This window comes from Semicossyphus pulcher, unplaced genomic scaffold (genome assembly GCF_022749685.1).
Source record: "Semicossyphus pulcher isolate SPU_LCO1_2020_fin unplaced genomic scaffold, fSemPul1.0.p SCAF_14, whole genome shotgun sequence".
NCBI lineage: Eukaryota > Metazoa > Chordata > Actinopteri > Labriformes > Labridae > Semicossyphus > Semicossyphus pulcher.
In genome coordinates, this window is record NW_027211648.1 from 27358561 (window position 1) to 27377071 (window position 18511).

At 42.2% G+C, this 18511-nt stretch overlaps 1 long non-coding RNA gene across 1 annotated transcript; it reads left to right on the forward strand.

Moving 5' to 3' along the window:
• The first annotated feature begins 907 nt into the window (after positions 1–907).
• Positions 908–6034, forward strand: LOC138590937 (uncharacterized). The gene is made up of 2 exons (XR_011308069.1): positions 908–1077; positions 5214–6034. It is a non-coding gene; the product is annotated as an uncharacterized lncRNA (long non-coding RNA).
• The last annotated feature ends 12477 nt before the right edge of the window (positions 6035–18511 follow it).

Sequence of the window (18511 nt, forward strand, 5' to 3'; positions counted from 1 at the left end):
AAGAAGCACTAAACTGTAACTTGTATCAGACTATGAGTGTGTTATATTTGAACTTGTCACACTTGCAGAGTTTAAGAGGTGAAGTCGCTGCGTCTTTATTGAAGTAGCAGCATGTTGTCATTAATATTAATGAGAGCTCTTTTTCACTTTGTGTATTTCACACATTTTAACCTGCATCCTGTTGTGTTCAGGTGTTTGGAGTTTCCACTTTCTGAACTTTGACCTTCTTAACCTTCTTCAGCTCTGAACACATTATTAAACATTAAAGGATTTCATGCAGGAACATTGTATTCTAACGTCACATCATTTATTCTTTATTCAGGTTGAGTGACTGCAGTTTGTCAGAGATGAGCTGGGCTTCTCTGGCCTCAGCTCTGAAGTCCAACCCCTCCCATCTGAGAGAGCTGCAGCTGAGCTACAACGAGCTGCAGGATTCAGGAGTGAAGCTGCTGTGTGGTTTTCTGGAGAGTCCACACTGTAGACTGGAGACTCTGAGGTCAGAAACCATGTTTTACTTCTGTGCTGAGATTAATATGATGTGAAAGTTGTGTTGACACTAAACTGCAGACATGAGGCTGATATTATACTGATCCACACTGAGTATCTTAATGCTGAAGTCAATTTTCTTCTTCACTGCTTTAGTCCATTGACTGTAGCAGAGCAATGTTGAGTTACACATTTAAAACCTTCATAGAACAAGAAAAATCCTACACTGTATAATTCACTGTGAACCTCTGAAACACCTGATTTCATCTTTTATTCCACATCATGTTTTTAAATAAATCAGTAATAGAAACATTCATTAATTATTTCAGTTTGTACGAGCAGAAAATAACAAATATATTCAGTATTTTCTTTTTCCAACATTTTCCTCCAAAGTCACATCATTTATTCTTTATTCAGATTGAGTGGCTGCAGTTTGTCAGAGATGAGCTGTGCTTCTCTGGCCTCAGCTCTGAAGTCCAACCCCTCCCATCTGAGAGAGCTGGAGCTGAGACACAACAAGCTGCAGGATTCAGGAGTGAAGCTGCTCTCTGATCTTGTGGAGAGTCCACACTGTAGACTGGAGACTCTGAGGTCAGTCCATGTTGGTTTCAGCAGTATTGTACCAAACACAGTTATTATCACAGCAAAGATCCAGTATTGTCTGCTAAACCTCCAACCCTCCCAGTGGCTGCTGTCCTCAGTGAAGCTGTGAGAGGAGAACAGTGACAGGCTTCAGGATTGGACAGAAACACAGAGAGAAAACAGACAGCCAATCAGATCAGCACGAAGCTTGTTGTGATCACGTGTTTGATTTGATGTGAAGACAACTGTTGTTGTTGTGTTCATGTGTACAGGACATTAAGCTGGATTACAGCTGACAGCATCACAAGATGTTTAGAGACAGTGGTCCTCGTTCATCAAACTGTCGTACCATCAAATCTGATCTCAAAGTGTTCGTTCTCTCATTTCAGCACTAAACAATTCATCAGTTCATCTTTGTCACAGCTCTGAGATCAGTCTGCCTGAAGCCTGCAAATCACTGTCTGTTATTACACAGAACCATGGTTACGTTTAGTAACCACGGTCTTTGTACAGAACAAAACCTCTGCTGAAGTCCAGAAATCACAGCTGATGTTTCTGCTCTTCAGTCTTTGCATGAACATGAAGGACTTTTAACATCATATATAGTTTATATATCTGTCCATGTGACAGCAGCTTGTCCAAATGTTTCTGTGACAGACACCATTTTTACACTTCATGTGATATTTCACATTTGAAGCAGTTATACTGAAGTAGTTATACCATGTTCTGGGTGAATACTTGATTCTGATTGGCTGCTGGGTGTTGATTACTTCCTGACAATGGACACCTTTTAAGTAGTTGTGGATACGTATACGCTGGCTACGTAGTATCAGCCTGTTTCTACAATGACTGACCATGGCAACAGGTACAAAGTCAAAGCCTCTGTTTACAGTTGATGCACCTTGTTAACGAGCTAACATCGACCTACAGCAATGAGGGACTTCAACAGCTCTTTGACCTTATTGGGAGGATATGAGAACTTTGCTGACTGGGATGCAGCTGAAGAAAGAGAGAGTGGAAAGAAAAGAGAAACCTTTATTTACAGCACTGAGTGTAGTCCTTCAGTACCTCTGAGCACCACAGGATGGCGCCTGTAAAACACGAGCTGCAGGGAGTACACAGCCCCTCTGTACTTACTGATCCTGTGGTTCACATCAGCCATCATCTGACATCCCGCTCACTATTCAACTCTCTACTTCATTCTGCGGCCGACAGTAAACATGGCCGATCATTTGTTCGTACAAATCCTGATGTTGATTTCAGGACAATGACACGGCTGGTTAGCTACATAGTCTTCTTATTATGTCTCATTATATTTAACTTATATCCGACACAATGTTATTGACTTTTTTTTCATTGTTTTTATTGCAGTTTTTGTTTCCATTCAACAAACAAACAGTGTTTACAAAACTAGACACGAAACAAAACAAACACAAAACATACATGACAGCTCTTACATGAGAAATGAACATATAGCATGATACAAGAGGTGGTGAATCAGTCTTACAGTACACGAATGTCGTTCAAGTCCACAGCAGTCCTTTTAATAGGGTGGAGGAAAGGTCTGGACCGATATAGTCCAAAAATGGGCGCCATACTCTGTAGAACTGATCTACACTGTGATGTATGACGTTGGTAAGATATTCTAAAGGAATCAGTTCAAAAATGATTTTGCGCCAACCGCAGACAGAAGGAACCTTGTCACTGACCCACTGCAAAAGAATATTTTTCCTAGCTGCAAACGTTAGAATATTATACAATCTTTTGTTGACTGCTGTTTTCAAATAGTCACTTGGAAGACCTAGAATCAGGGACATGGGGTCCATTTCTATATTAATATGAAAGATTCTCTCCAATTCACTTATAATTTCAACCCAATATCTTTGAAGTTTATGACAAGACCAGAAACATTGAGTCAGAGTTCCCACATCAGTTTTACACTTGAGACACAGAGGGGAGAGAGAGCGGTTGAAGAAATTCCTGCGGTGAGGGGAAATATGTAATCTGTGTAAAATCGTAAGTTGTATTGCTCTTGTCCGAGTGCAAATTGAAATCTTTTTTGCAAGAGACCAAATGGTATCCCACTTTTCTTCATCTATGGTCACAGACAACTCCTTCTCCCACACACCTCGGACCCCCTGCGCATCAGTAGTAGAAAAAACATTAAGTACATGGTAAAATGAGCTCAGAGACACTTTCAATTGTTGATGAAACAGAATTTTCTCAACAACAGATATTTCAGGGATCAATAAGGGTTGTGCTATGAATGATATAATGCCTTATTTGCAAAAAGCGAAAGAAATCTTGTTTGGACAATTTGTAATTGTTAGTAAGCTGTTCAAATGACAAAAGCTTATCATCTGAGAATAGGTCACTGAGGGATTTAATATTCTTGTTAGACCATTGTCGAAAACCAGGGTCCGAAGAACCTGGGGGAAAAGCAGGATTATTTATTATTGGGGTGAAAATGGATGTTATATTTGATCTTCCCTCAAGATGGCGGACAAGCCGCCATGCTTTTAGAGTGTTGATTGTTACAGGATTTGCGCAAAAAGCTTTGATTTCTTTAAAAGTATTAAATAATAATAGGTCACTTAGTCTGCACTGTGATAATGCTGTCTCAATATCCATCCAGATTGAAGTTTTACCCTTAACCCAGTCGTTTACAAATCTTAAATGGGCACAAAGTTGGTAAATTTTAATATTAGGTAAGTCCAGGCCACCCATCGAACTTGGTAGATGTAATACTGCCATCTTAAGCCTAGGTCTACGCTTGTTCCAAATAAAAGAGCTGAGCCACCCATTTATATCCTTCAACACCCTTTTAGAAAACAAAACAGGAATCATTTGGATAGGGTACAGTAACCTAGGCAACACATTCATTTTGACCAGGGCAATGCGTCCTAACCAGGAAATAGGAAGTGACATCCATCGCTCTAGGTCCTGCTTAATTCTACAAAATAAGGGTGCAAAGTTGGCTTTATATAGTTGATCAAAGGATGGGGTGATGAAGATTCCTAAGTACACAAACCCATTGGGAGACCATTTGAAAGGAAAGGAAGGTACAGTAGTTGGTATTGTTGAAAGAGTACCAAGGGGCATAGCCTCTGATTTAGACAGGTTGATCTTATAACCAGAGAAACAACTGAATCTGTCAATCACATCAATAAGACCTGGTACAGATGTTTCAGGGTCGGTCAGAAGGATTAGAACATCATCCGCGTATAAGGTTATTTTATGACACAGCTGTCCAATCTCTAAACTACGTATAGTGGGTGTCACCCTTATGGCCTCAGCAAGTGGCTCTATGGCCAAAGCGAATAGGAGGGGCGATAAAGGGCAGCCCTGCATCACCCCTCTGTGAGTATTGAAGTATTCAGACCTGAGTCCATTAGTCAAGACTGCTGCCTGTGGTCTAGTATAAATAATTTTGACCCATTTTATAAAGTTCTCCCCCAAACCAAATTTACCCAGTGTATACAGTAAGAAAGACCATTCAACTCGGTCAAATGCTTTCTCTGCGTCGAGAGAAAGCACCAGACCATGAATAGACTTTTGTTTAAAAGCTAGGATAGCATTCAACAGACGTCTAACATTGGTAGCTGAATTCATGTTATTGACTTTTAATGTAGCAAGTATATTGTTGGCTTTTTCGCTAATAGCTGAGCAGACAAGAAATATCTCCTGTTGCAGAGTGGTGTCCAAGACCTGTTTTATTTACTGGAGGAGTGAATAATGTTTTTGTGTTATTAGTTCCTTATTAGATTGTAATGATTGTTCCAGGTATCAGTCAAACCCTCAGGTGTTAGCGGCTCTGGCCTCCATGAGTCCACAGATTCCTGATAATGGACACCTCGTCGGGCATTATCCCTGACAGAAAAAATGTCACAGAGAAACTGATTTGAATCCATGTTTACAGTAAGCAGTGAATGTGTCTCTGTTTCTGCAGTCATGATGCGTTCAGGGTCTCTCAGCAGTTAAGTTCCACTGTGTACTTAAGTCCTGTTCAGACTTGTGGTATGAACAGACTGAAGTCTCTGCTGGTCTTTAAACTGGATGTGCTGCCTCGCTGACTGACAGCTGATGAGGGCCTCTCTGTAAACACTGATATATGACTTCTGTTGTCTGTCTTCTTCTCTCATCAGGTGGAAGTAATGATCTCTGTCAGAGTGTGAACGATCAGGAGGATGTTCGTGTATCAGAGGATCAGCTGTGTCCTGATGATCCAGAGAGGGTGAAGCAGCAGCATCAGCTTGTGTGTGTGGAGGCTCTGACTGGGCCATGTTACTGGGAGGTAGAGTGGAGAGGAGAGCTTCATCCAGCAGTGACTGACAGAGGAATTGTTTGAAAAAAATGTGCCTGGATGATGCATTTGTCATGAGTGATACTAATCGTCTTAATGATCACTTAAAGTTGTTGCTATGGGACTTTTCAGTCCCACAGGAGGGAATGTTTGAAAGAATGTGAAACTTTATAATCAAATATTTTAGAGTTGAAGTTATATATCCAAAAGTTTTATAATCAAATGTTTTAGTAGAAACTTTATAATCAAATGTCTTAAAGGTAAAGTTTTTTATGGTCAAAATGTAGTTAACGTTTCTATTGTCCAATGCCTTCAAGTTTTACAGTCACATGTTTTATAGTTCAGGTTTTATAGTCAAATGTTTTAAAGTAAGTTCTTATAATCCAATGCTCTAAAGCTCTAAAGTAGAATCCTAACAAGCTGAGGGCTGAGAGCCAGAGTTGAGGGAAGGGGGCTCCAACAGGTGGTGGCACAAGTCTGCCACTTGCGACACACTAACTAATTAGGCAGAGACCTGACAATGGGGAAAAAACGTGCCGGGCCCAGCGAGGGAGGAGTTTAGAGTATATAAGACCGAGCAGCTAATGTGTGGGCGGTCTTATCCGGATGGACTCGGGTTTATTTGTTTGTATTTATACGGGAATAAACTCTTTTTGCATCAGATTCTGCCAGTCTCTAGTGTTTGCTTGTCCCAGTTTTTTCAAGACTTTGACTATATTTTTAAGAGTTTTATAACCTATTGGAGATTGACATTAAGTGGCAGACAAGAGGGTTCGGGGAACGTTTTTTGCCACAACAGAATCACACCCAGTGGAGATGACTCTCGGTGCTGTAGTCCAAACTGCTCTGAGATCAGCTCCACTGTCAGACACAAAGTCCATCATCATCCCCGTGTGTTCCTCTGGGTGTGACAGAGTATCATCACAGTATGTGGACTGCTCTGCTGCTGCTCTGTCCTTCTACACAGTCTCTGCAGACACACTGAGACTCCTCCACTCCTGCTGCTCCACACTCAACCACCTCCTCCACCCTCCACCTGGACCTGGACTTTACTTTGTCTTTATTTCTGAACCCAAAGTGACCACTTGGGATCATATTACCCCGATAAGATATGTCAGTTTGTTTAATAAGTCACCCATTTAAAATATATTAAGGCTTACAGTTATACATATTTAGGGTTGGGTTGCTCTGAGTCACAGGTGGGTGCTGCCAGCGGTCCAGTCACTGCTCACGGTGATGTCTACCTTGGGGAGGACTGCAGACAGCCGTGTGCTCCTCCCACCTGCTCCTTTTCATCTGCCATCTGATGAGCATCACTGGGAGGGGGCCCGGACTGTGCAGGCCCCAAACCAATCAGCAGGAGTCTCTAGTGCTGTGACGAGGGAGACTGAGTCCATCAGAAGACACGAGCAGGGCTACCTCTGTCCTCTCCAGCCTGCCAGACGCAAAGGCTACATGCAGGGGGGGGTCAACAGCCCCGCCAGACGCAAAGGGTACCCGGGGTAAAACCCCGCCAGACGCAAAGTCCGGCCCTCAGGGTGAAAGAAACGTCGATCCAGTCACCCTGCCAAAATGTGGAGAGGGTACAGAGAGCCCCCCGGTGCAAGGTGCTACCTGTGGGGTCTTCAGCCCTGCCAGACACGAGGGCTGTCCCTGGAATCACTGGTCCCGCCAGATGCAGAGGCCAGTTGTCGTGGAAGAAAGGGTCGCTGCAGCATCCTGCCAGATGTTTTGGAGAGAAACCTGTGGTGTGGAAGAGCGGAAGAGAGACAGCATGGTGGAGTCAGTCAGAGTCGCTGTCTGACCACCTCGGCCTCCGAGCGGCAGCCTCCTCCTCCTCCTCCTCTCCGTCTTCCCTGCTCCTCTTCCTGGAGGAGCCAGAAGTAGAGGGAGATGGAGGGACGTGTTTACAGACTAAAAGTGAGTCCACCTTAAATCAGGAGATCACATGATCACTGAAAAAAAGAGACAGTAGCTTATAAACACCAAATGTGATGCTCTCCACACAGATTGTTTTCCTGAACACAAAGAAACTCTCTCTAAACACTATCAGACAACATCCCTGCATCCACACAGTGATGGAATAATCAGAAACATTAGTTTCCGGCTGGGAGAGTTCACATGAACACAGATTTGACATCATATTACAGGAAACATGACGGACCAAAGTAGATCATGCCTTTATGGACAAGAACTTTGTATTCATTCTGGTATTACAAATACATTTGTATCTCATTTGTGAAGTATAATGTGGTGTAAGGCTGTAACTGATAGTTGCTGTCCACTGAGAGTGACCTAGATTAAATCTAAGCAATAAAATACAACACATTTTATTAGTAACATCTGTGATGTATTCTTAAGTAGTGTTCTTAAAAAAATGTTGCAGAACTGTAGTGGAGTCAGGAAAGCACAATATGGCCTCATAAATGTAGTGGAGAATTAAGTGGGTATAAAGTAGCATCCAATGGAAATACACAAAGTACAAGTATCTCTTAATTATAGTTTTGTTAAAGTCCTTAGTAATTGTACATTTCACCACTGTTAAATTGTCAAACACATTTCAGTATGAAAACACCAACATGTCAAGAACAACATGGTGATGAACACACAGCTCTGGCTGTAGGTTCAATAACAGACACACACTTTATCTGTTTCACTCAGACTCACAACAACATTCAGCTGTTACTGCGTTTTGACTCATATCTGTAAATTATAGTTATTTATCCTCTTATCTTTCTACACTCAACTCATCTATCCACATATAGAAACAGGCGCTGCTTTGTTTACACCTGCATGTTCTGACGTTCTGACTGTTAGCTCCATCGTCTCCATGGTGACCAAGAAACACTGATCTTAGCATTATACAATTTTTGTTTCCAAAACCATGATCGAGAAATGTTACGTTTCTATCAAAAAGGAAACATGACGGACCAAAGTAGATCATGCCCACCGTGCAGCCCATCTCATATTAATTTTACACCAGTTTTACTAAATAATGTCCATCTGTACTTTGAACAGTATTAATTCAGCATTAAATTTGTACTGGAAAAATGATTTAAATTAATTTCAATGTGTGGCCGAAAATGGGGGGAGGAGAGTCGAGAATTGCCAGGCAACGCCACCTGGGGAATTGCACCCCGGGAAATACAATAACCACTCACACCACCACCACCACCACAATTACAAGACCGAAGGCGCTCTTGGCCCCAGGGCGCGAAATGTTCTACAAAGAAGATCTCAGGGATCGTGGACACCATGGACCTGCTGTCCAACAAGCATGGGACAGTGACCCCACCCATTAAAACATCAATATGTGGACAGGGCGCCATTATTCGATCGATAAGATCTGGTTGTGAGCCTCCAACCTCCCCATCTGAGCTTTGGCTCCCCGGCTCAGCGGGCTTCAGTTTTCCGGCTGGAATGCGGAGCGGGAAAACCCAGCCACATTAGAAGATCGGCCAGTGGCAGAGCCAGCACGGGACGAGGGGGAACCCGCTCCCCGTCACACTCGCTGGCATAATGGCCTGGCTGTTGACACCTTCGGCAAATCATAGGCCCGTTGCGAAGAGGCCGAGGGGGAAAAGGACGGGCCTGCAAAGAAGCCATGGTCTGGGCAAGCTGGTCAAGCTGTTCCTGTTGACTCTTCAAGAGTCCCTTCACCTCACTCAACTCTGAGTCATGGGCCGAAGGAAGGGAGTGGCTATGTTCCCTAGCAGCCCTTGGGGACCCCTCCCTCTCCCATCTAATAGCCTCTCCACGTACATCAAGCAGAAAAGAAGTAGGGCAGCGGCGAACCAACTGCTTCAATTCCCTGCGAAGGGCACCATCAAGCACGTGCTCCACGAACTGATCGTGAAGGAGAAGTTCTGCGTTAGGCAGGTCATCAGGTGCTGACTGCTTGACACGCTCCATGAGGGCCATCAGAGCCAAGGAAAACTCAAGTAATGTCTCCCCTTCCTGCTGCTTCCTGGAAAAGAAAGTTTGCTGTAGGGTTACATATGACCGAACGCAGCCATAAAGCTCAGTCAAGATAGCCAAAACCTTGGCTGGATCCTCTCTTTCCACACGGGGGCGATACTTGATCTCCTCTTTGGCCTCCCCTTCCAGATGGTCAACGAGGAAGAAGGCCTGATGGCGAACTGACAGGTGGCGGGCACGCATACATGCCTGTAGCTCCTCTTTCCACTCAACTATACCTATACCTGTCCTACCATTAAACATGGGACATCTACGGTCTCTAGGTATAACAATCAGCCGTTCAGTGACCGTGGCGCTGGCCCCTGCAGCTGGAGGATTATCACCTGAAGTGATAGGAGCGGGGTCAGCTCTGCTGGAACTGGCCTGGGAAGCATCCCTCGCCCGAGACAGCCAAAAAAATGCTGCCGCTCCGTCTCCACCGCTACCTCCACACACCACCACAAACTCCAACACAACACAACAATAACCAAAGAAAGGGAAAAGGAATAGTACCAAAAAAAAAAAAAAAAAAGGAAGTCACGTCTCTGTCCTCTAACAGTGCATCCTGCCGGCAACGCCAATTGTGGCCGAAAATGGGGGGAGGAGAGTCGAGAATTGCCAGGCAACGCCACCTGGGGAATTGCACCCCAGGAAGTACAATAACCACTCTTACTATAGAAGATCACACAGATTCGTTATTGCACTTCTGTGTGATTAGAGATGATGTTTGTGATCTGTCATTGCCTCTTCAGATTGTCGGACACTCCTGCAGCACCTGAATGCTTCACTGCAATTATAAACACACTTTAACAACTTGTTTATTAATTCATTTTACATGCAAACTGCAGGCAAACGCGCTCTCCGCGTTGTCAACAATTATATTTCATAAAGGCGTGTTCTTTTTTTACGGAACTGAACGACCCGTGTGTGAGAACGAGCTGCTGCATGTTGAGACTTATGCAACTCAATCATTTTAAAATATTTTCGAGAGCAAAACTATTCAAATGAGAAGGAATATTATCTATTTTAATTAAAAGTATTAATAATTGTTAAAAATGTGGACAATTATTTGCAAATTGTAAAATAAAGAGAGAAAGGCTTTCCCCATTGAGCTCGAGTAACAGATTGTTTTCCTACATTGTTTCGACGTCTGAAAGTATCATTTGAGATTTGAGCCAAAACAACTTAGAAAAACTGTAAAACAGTCGCTTGGCGTTCTTAAAGGCCTCCTCACTTAAGTACATTTGTTCATTTGTCCATACAGCATCATGTTTGTCCTCGTGAATACTGTCAAAAAAGGCATCTTACAGTTTTCTGTTTTTCAAGCACACATAACATGTCTGCCTCTGTTGATTTAAAATGCAGAAGTGTTTGAGCTCTTATGTTAAAACTAATTAAACCCAAATATAGGAGCAAAAAAGTCTCATACCGTTGGGAGGATACTGTTTGCAATGTGTGATGTATCCACCAGATGGCAGTACAATCTTTTACTCAATTTGTTCTACATGGCAGTTAAGCATTTAGAAGCGAAACGCACCTTCTGTCTCAACAGATTAATAAGGAGCCATTAGTTACAGCATAATACACATATCCCATGTGCATGATGATAGAGAATGACAGACTATTACTGTATTAAAAAGACAGACAAATGGAAGAGGGTATCGGTGTGAATGTTCAGCTTTACGGCAGTAAGTGAATTTGTTTCATTTCTATGCTGCAAAACAATAAAATCCTGATTTGAGGAAAGAAACAACTCTCTCATAAAGCTATAAATAGAAGATGCGACTGTTGGAGTGTTTCTGTTTCTTGATGAGGGTTACTGTCTTCCAATCAACACACCTCGTTAGGCTGTTTTTTGCTGCAGCCCTGACTGGCCAATATATTGTATAATTCCACTATCTGTACAGCAGTTAAGACTAAAAATATTGTTAGTTTAATTCTCTGAGTTCATAAAATCCAGTTATACTACGCAAGGACCTGCTGCACAATGAACACATTTTTAAAGTTAGAATAATATTGATTTATTGTCAAGGCAAACATTCCCTTCTATTTATCTTCCATTATAGTTACAATGGAAGAGTGTAAGACATAATAGATTTACCTGTTGCGCATAGATTTAGAGAAACTAGGGATGCACAATATTATCGGCATGTTATCTGCAGATTATGGCTTGAAAATGACATATCAGCATCGGCAGATATGTCAATTTTCTGCAGATATGTTCCACCGATAAAACAACACTTTAATTATGCCTAAATGCTCGACGATTCCCCAAATTTTAACAGACAACCAGCTCACCACAGCCTCCTGCAGAGCCATGGTGACAGACAGAAAGTGTTAGGTAATCTGCAGGCCTGTTAGTCCCCTTGAATGGTCGGAGTGACGGTGGTAATTATCCTGTCACGGTACAGCAATTAAACAGAGGTATTTAAAGGCAGCACTAAAGTGAAAGAGATTCCTTAAATGATAGGCTCTGTTCACTCTCTTGTCCAGCAGTATTCTCTCCTCTTCTGCGTGGGACTGGTTTACTATTAAATAGAGGGAACATGAATTTGCATATGCTTTACACTAAGTGGCGTCACAGTGTAACAGCTGATCTCTGGAGGTGTTTTTCTCAGGATGTGTCAGTCAAATATATACAACCTCTATAATACCCCTTCTCACCATATTAACATGTTAACGCAGGTTTTTCAGACCCGGGAAGACCCGCTAATAAATGCCGATTGTCTCTTTTCCCATTGCCATGTGAAGTATACTCCTTTCAGTCTCTTTCCGCTGCGTCACCGCCTGACGTCACAAACAGGCCGGAAACAAGTGCTGTGTTCGAAATGCCATGCTATACTAGCAGCACATACTGATTTGGCCAAAATGTAGTCTGCAGTATGCAAACAAAAGCGTACTGTATCCCACAATGCAAAGCGCTGGAACGTCACAGCAGCAGTTGAAAAGACGGACAGCAGCAGCATTCCAGCAGAAGGGGGCGCTGTAGCTAAAGAAGCAGCGGTTATTGTTTACTTCCGCCTGGCGTAGCATACTGCAAAATGAATTTAAAAAGCTCCTCCATACTACAAACTACCGCCGAACGCAGTATGCAGTATATAGCATGTAGAATATAGTATGCAGTATATAGCATGTAGTATATAGTATGCAGTATATAGCATGTAGTATATAATATGGCTTTTCCAACACAGCCAGGGTTAGTAAACAGTCAAGATGTTACGGTGGTGTTATCTATAACTCATTCAGTCTGTTTATCAAACTCTGCGCCGACAAATTTGGAACAATGTTCGAGCGCTGCTTGGACGGAGACGGGCGATTTGTTGCTGAGATGAAAAGGAGTCACAGAAGTTACCGACAGAGCTTAGCATCGCGCCGGAAAGGGGGCGGAGATTAGCGTGTCGACATGGGTTTGGTGTTCTCATCAATGCCGATCGGAGCCGAGGCGATAATTATCCGGGACTTACTGCAGAGTCATTTGACCGGGTCTGAGTACCGATTGTAACCTTTCCCACTTAGCAAAAAAGCTGTGTGTTAGCAGGTTTTTTGACCAGTGGGAAAGAGGCTTAAGAGGAAATTTTAAGTTAAAAATAAAATTAAAAAACAACCCTTTTACATCGGTTTCCTGTAAAATAGAGTCAATAAACAACGTAGAACATCTTAGATTGGAGTTATAAATAATATCAATACATACTTGGGACACTACATGCACAAACTTGACCAACTATTAAGCCCTTTTCACACATGCACAGCATCATTGGACCAATGACTGTATATAAAGATGGACAATGTGTCTCAACCGCTCAGCTCAATCCCTGTATTTATTGTTTTAGTTATGTCTCCTCTCGCCATTCCTCCTCTACTCTGCTCAAGAACAGAACGCTGCAGGAGCCGGATTTGTCAACAGTGCTGTCGATCATGAGGTCACACCCCCTTTTTATATTTACAGTGGTCATTCAACATCTGCCAATACCAGCAGGTAACTACAGTTTTATATCCACTTTTCGTCATGTCTTGCTGTGTATTTAAAAGGGACAAAAGATGGAGGACGAGAGAGAGAGTGTGCCTTTGTTCTGTGACCAATGAAACAATCCCTGAATCTATACCAGCCAAGGTCACCAAGAGCAGAAGCTCTAAAATGTAAGAAGAGATACTACAACTATAATCATGTGTGTAATTACATGATACGGAGGCTTGTTTGGAGATTTAGTGCCACACGATTATCCGAAGGTGACTTTCATGTTGTCTAAACCACCTCAGCAGGGATGTCTAACGGCCGCTCTCTAATGCCATGTTAACATTAGACACGTTCAGACTGTGGCAAGTATTTTATTGTTCAACTTAGCCTCCTAATTTCATGTTGAGTCAGACATATCAGGTATGAAATCTACTTCCAAGGAAATCAACCGCTGGCAAAATGGCTGCACATCTGTGGCATCGTACAAGTGCCTAAAAATACTTCTGTCAAATAATTAAAAGAATAAAATGTTGACATTTAAAAGGAATGAATATAAGTGAATAAAAAATACTGAAAACATAAAGAGAAATAAATCAAAGAATTAATAAATCTATAAAAACTAATTATAAATCCAGAATAATTGAGATAACAGTTCTCATTCATTTTTTAATTTTATGTTACTATTATTACTATTACTATTATCATTTTAATGTTACTCTATGTTAACATTTTTAGTATATAGTTGGAAAACAACAGAAAAAGCCTCGGCAGAAAGGCCCGCCCAAAGCAGTTGATTGACAGCTTAGCCCTTGAAGGAATTCTAGGAGAGTAAATGTAGGGAAAGTAAAAATGAAAAATAAAGGGATAAAAACTAATAATAAAACAACTTTGTAATTGAAAATAAAAATAAAAGATTTAAAGCAATCCAATGCAAGACAAATGAAGAACAAAAATGTTATTACAAAAGGCCTAAAGAGGCGCCACAAATCGTGCGCTTTGCTTTCAAAGTTTTTCCAGCAATGCACCAAGAGCAGTGCAACATGTTGGATATGTAATAGAATCAATGAGAAGACGGGGACAACCTTAAACAGACATCTGTCCAGGATGCACCCTGAAACCTCAGGTGATGGGGACTTGACCGATTCTTCTTTGGTGACTTGGACTTGAACACTGGGGACTCGAGCCTCGTCTCAGACTCGAGGTTTGGTGACTCGACTCTCACACTGTCTTTCCCAAATTTTTTCTTTTTCATGCCACTCCTTTGACTTCATATTGACCTTCGTCTTTCGTTAAGCCCTTAATCCACCAGGTACAATCAATACCAATAATCAATATCCTCCGCAGCTGTGATACACTTCCAGCGTTATGTGGGGACGAGGTTTTTGTCCTTTGTTGGCTTACTGCTTTAGCTGAGGGATGTGGAGACTCCTGGGACATGCAGTCTGAAGTTAATCCTGGAGCCGTTATCAATTCTCTGCCAGAGACGGAGTGAACCGCAGGAGACAGCTCGGGACACACAGGGACAAAGAGGCGCTCTGAGATGAGGCGAGGACGGCTGCTAAATAACTGTGAACATCACATGATGAGAGGGAAAGAGAGGTTTTTCTTAATGATGCAGAGCTGCAGAAGCACATTGATTACAACCATTGATTCTTTAATCACAGTACATGGTTTCCCAGGCAGTGCAGAGGTTAATGCGATCCTGCCAGAAAAGCACTGTGGTTATTTCACTTTACATTGTTTTCCCTGCAATGCAGATGTGTTCATCAGCCTCTTTATTTGCATTCTCTTTGTAATGGTCAGAGAAATGCAGTTTCACACTTGAATTTCAAATTGCACGAAGAAGAAAACATTTTGTACCCATTACATGGTAGTCAACCCTTTTTGTATGTTTGTATTGTAAATATTTTCACCCTCGTCATTTGTCAGCCTTTTTCCTTTGGCACGACGTTTTTCTCAACTGTTCAAGGACGTCATGACAGCTCCCTTAAAGTGAAGCCAAAACCTCTCTTATCATGCTGATTTGTGTCCAAGAGTTAAGTTTACTTTTAATTAGTTATTTGATGCTGTAAAAAGGGGGTGTGACCTCATGATTGACAGCTCTGTTGACAAATACAGCTCCTGCAGCGTTCTGTTCCAGAGCAGAGTAAGAAATTGTTTGACATCAGACTGTGCCGTGCTGTTTCTAAATTCAATGATATTCTCACATCTGTCCTTTGGTTTGGCCGCCTGGTCTCAGGCCAACCAGTCTGTAATTAAATCTATAGAGTGTCTTTATAATCGGGCCTTGAAAACCTTGGACAAAAAACAAATAAGGAACCACCATTGCCCCATTTTAAGTCAATACTAGATTTTAAGTTTTGCTAACTTTCCATCATGTAAAGCTTGTGTTAAACGTTTAAATGGACTTGCTCTTAAGCCTCTCTGTGAAAACATCAAAAGATTACAGAGTTTTAGCAGATCCACCAGGGCAGCTTATAGTGACAATTGTAAGGTGGCATTCTTCAGCTTTTTCTGTGAAAGGAACAAAGTCTTGGAACTTGCTGCAAACTTCACCATTTTTAAAAGAGCTACCAAATCCTGCTTTTCTCAACAACAAAACTGCACTCATGTCTAGTTTTAAATGTTTTTAATGTGTGCTTAATTGTTTCTTGTTGTATTTATTTTCTTTCTTACTTTTTCTGTTACTCATCTCTGCAGGACACACTCTGGATACAAATGACGTCCTCAGGGCACGATGGAAGTGATATTTTGGCTTCACTTTTGTCAGAGAGAAAGTGGAAAGACGTCGTCCGTCTTTATGTATGTGCACTGTGTTTGTCGTATTCCAGCTGTTTGGGTGAAAAGTGCTGTGGTGAGCTGAACTGAATGAACTTCACTTTCCAAAAGATTTTAAAGATAGGTCATGCTTGTGTTGTCTGGACTGTTCAAACAAAGAGGGTCCTAATCATCATATAGATTTCACTGTTCCTTTGACTGATACTGAGCTCAGGCAGCTGTGGCTAGCAGCTCTAAATATACATTGACACTTGTCGAGCAGCACAGAGACAACTTCACGTCAGTCATCATTTTGCTCAAGAAAACTATGAAAAACATCTCCTCATAGCCAGCTAGACGCTTAAATGTCAGGACAGCTCGCGCTAAATAAATGAAACAACTCACTAAACAACCGGAGAAGTTGTCTCTCTCTCTCTGTTCACCGTTGCATGTGTAGGAATACAGATGTTGTACGCTTAAGAAAAGTGGTTTAAAGTGATATTTTTTTAAGGTGGGACCATTCTTCAAGGGATAGTTCGGTTTGTTTGAAGTGAGGTTGTATGAGATACTTACCAATAGTAAGTGTACTACACACAGTGGATGCCGGTCAGCACGGCCCCGGTGTTTAGAAACCGGATGCTAGGCTATATGCCGCTGCAGATGGAGTCACTTTCACACGTACTTTATCCACCCATAAGGTCGTCTCACCTAAAAATCAATAGTGGTTTCAATTGTGCTCTGTATTTGAATATTTCACAGCATTTCACTTTGCAATAAGACAGCCTCGTTATTCAGCACTACTTTGTGTGGACCGCAGCACTTACTATTGTTAAGTAGCTCATACAACCCTACTGAACTCTCCCTTTAAGGGGCTGAAGTTTGTTTTGCTACAAACCCCGTCCACAGAGATAGATAGCTTTGCTTCAGTGTCTCTACTTATTACGCCGTCTTCAAACAAGGGCTGTGCAGACCTTCATCAACTGTGCATGATTACACGGTGTATTGATATGTCCCTGATATAACCCCACTTCAAAAAATATAAACTGTCCCTTCAAAGAGAAATTCAATGAGAAACTTTACCTTTAAAGCATCTACTTTTCACTAATTACACCTGATGATTTGTAGCCTTTTCTTTAATGAGGTTCTTTGCCATAAATACAGGGAAAAAATAAACTTTTTTTTTAAATGTTTAAAACACCAACATGTCCAGTACCTTAGTGTTAAGGATACATACCCCCTGACTTAAACTCCTCAGAGCCGCAGCAGTTTAGCCTCTCCTCCATCCGTTAACGTCTTTACAGGAGCTATAATTCACTTCTGCAGAGGTGAAGCACTTTCTACTTCTCTGAGATTAATGAAAAGGTAGTCAGCACATGAATAATTTAGGTTTGTCCTCTTCGTTCAATGCTGAACTCAATTTGGGCTGATACCCACTTAACCCTCCAGTTTCCCGTCTGTTTGAAACTTTGCAGGAATTAGACGAGGTTTTTCTGTCCGTGAGTGTGAGCACCTTTTGTGACATCAGACGGAGACGCAGCAGAAGAGAGACCGACAGGAGTATACTCCACTGGCAATAGGAAAAGAGACAATAGGCATTTATCTGCGAGTCTTCCCGGGTCTGAAAAACCTAACCAGTGACATGGTCATTTGATAAATACAGCCCTCCTCCAAAAGGCTATTTGGCGCGTGCTAACATCAATCAGTCTGGTGCTCTAAAAGGATGAAGGAAGGGATTGGTAAGCCGCGAGCAGAGCAGAGTCAGGCGCAATTCTGTTGGACGTTAATATCAAAGCGAGAGAGAATGCGACCAACCTCTGCAAGCTGGCTCCTCGTTTTGTGCATCCCTTCCTGGTTTCTAAGATCATCAACCCAGTGGCCGTCCGCCTTCAGCTCCCCTGTGCCATGAAGACCCACCCCACCTTTCATGTGCCCCACATCAAGCCCGTCAAGGAAAGCGCTTTGGTCCCTACCGTGCAGTTTTGAGTCCATCATCTGATATTCCATTGGTTGTGTCAAATACATTGCAACATAACAAGAAAATAATATTAATAATAATGGCCCACTGATGAAAGCTTTTGCATTAGCTGTATTACGGACTGGGTGTCTGTGGCGACTGTCGCAGATAAAATCACCCAGTTAGTGACGCGTTTTCCATCAGCCAGCAGTGGTTGGTCTGCCAGAGAGGGTAGGCGGAGCTAAGCGGCTGCTTTTCCGCTCTCTGCAAGTGTTGCGAGTAAACAGTAATCTACTACGACTGAACAAACAAAGAAAAGATGGATGACTACAGATACAACTTCAGAAATAAGTGAAAATCCAAAGAAAAAGAAACAAACTCGACGCCCAGATGAAGCAAACAGTCTAAAAAGGAAAGCGACCGTCAGCGAGGTCATCAAGAGTTACAACCGGAGCCAACCGTGGGCGTCTGGTTAAATTGGGAAGTTTACTCACGCAACTCGCCAAAGGTGCCGCCA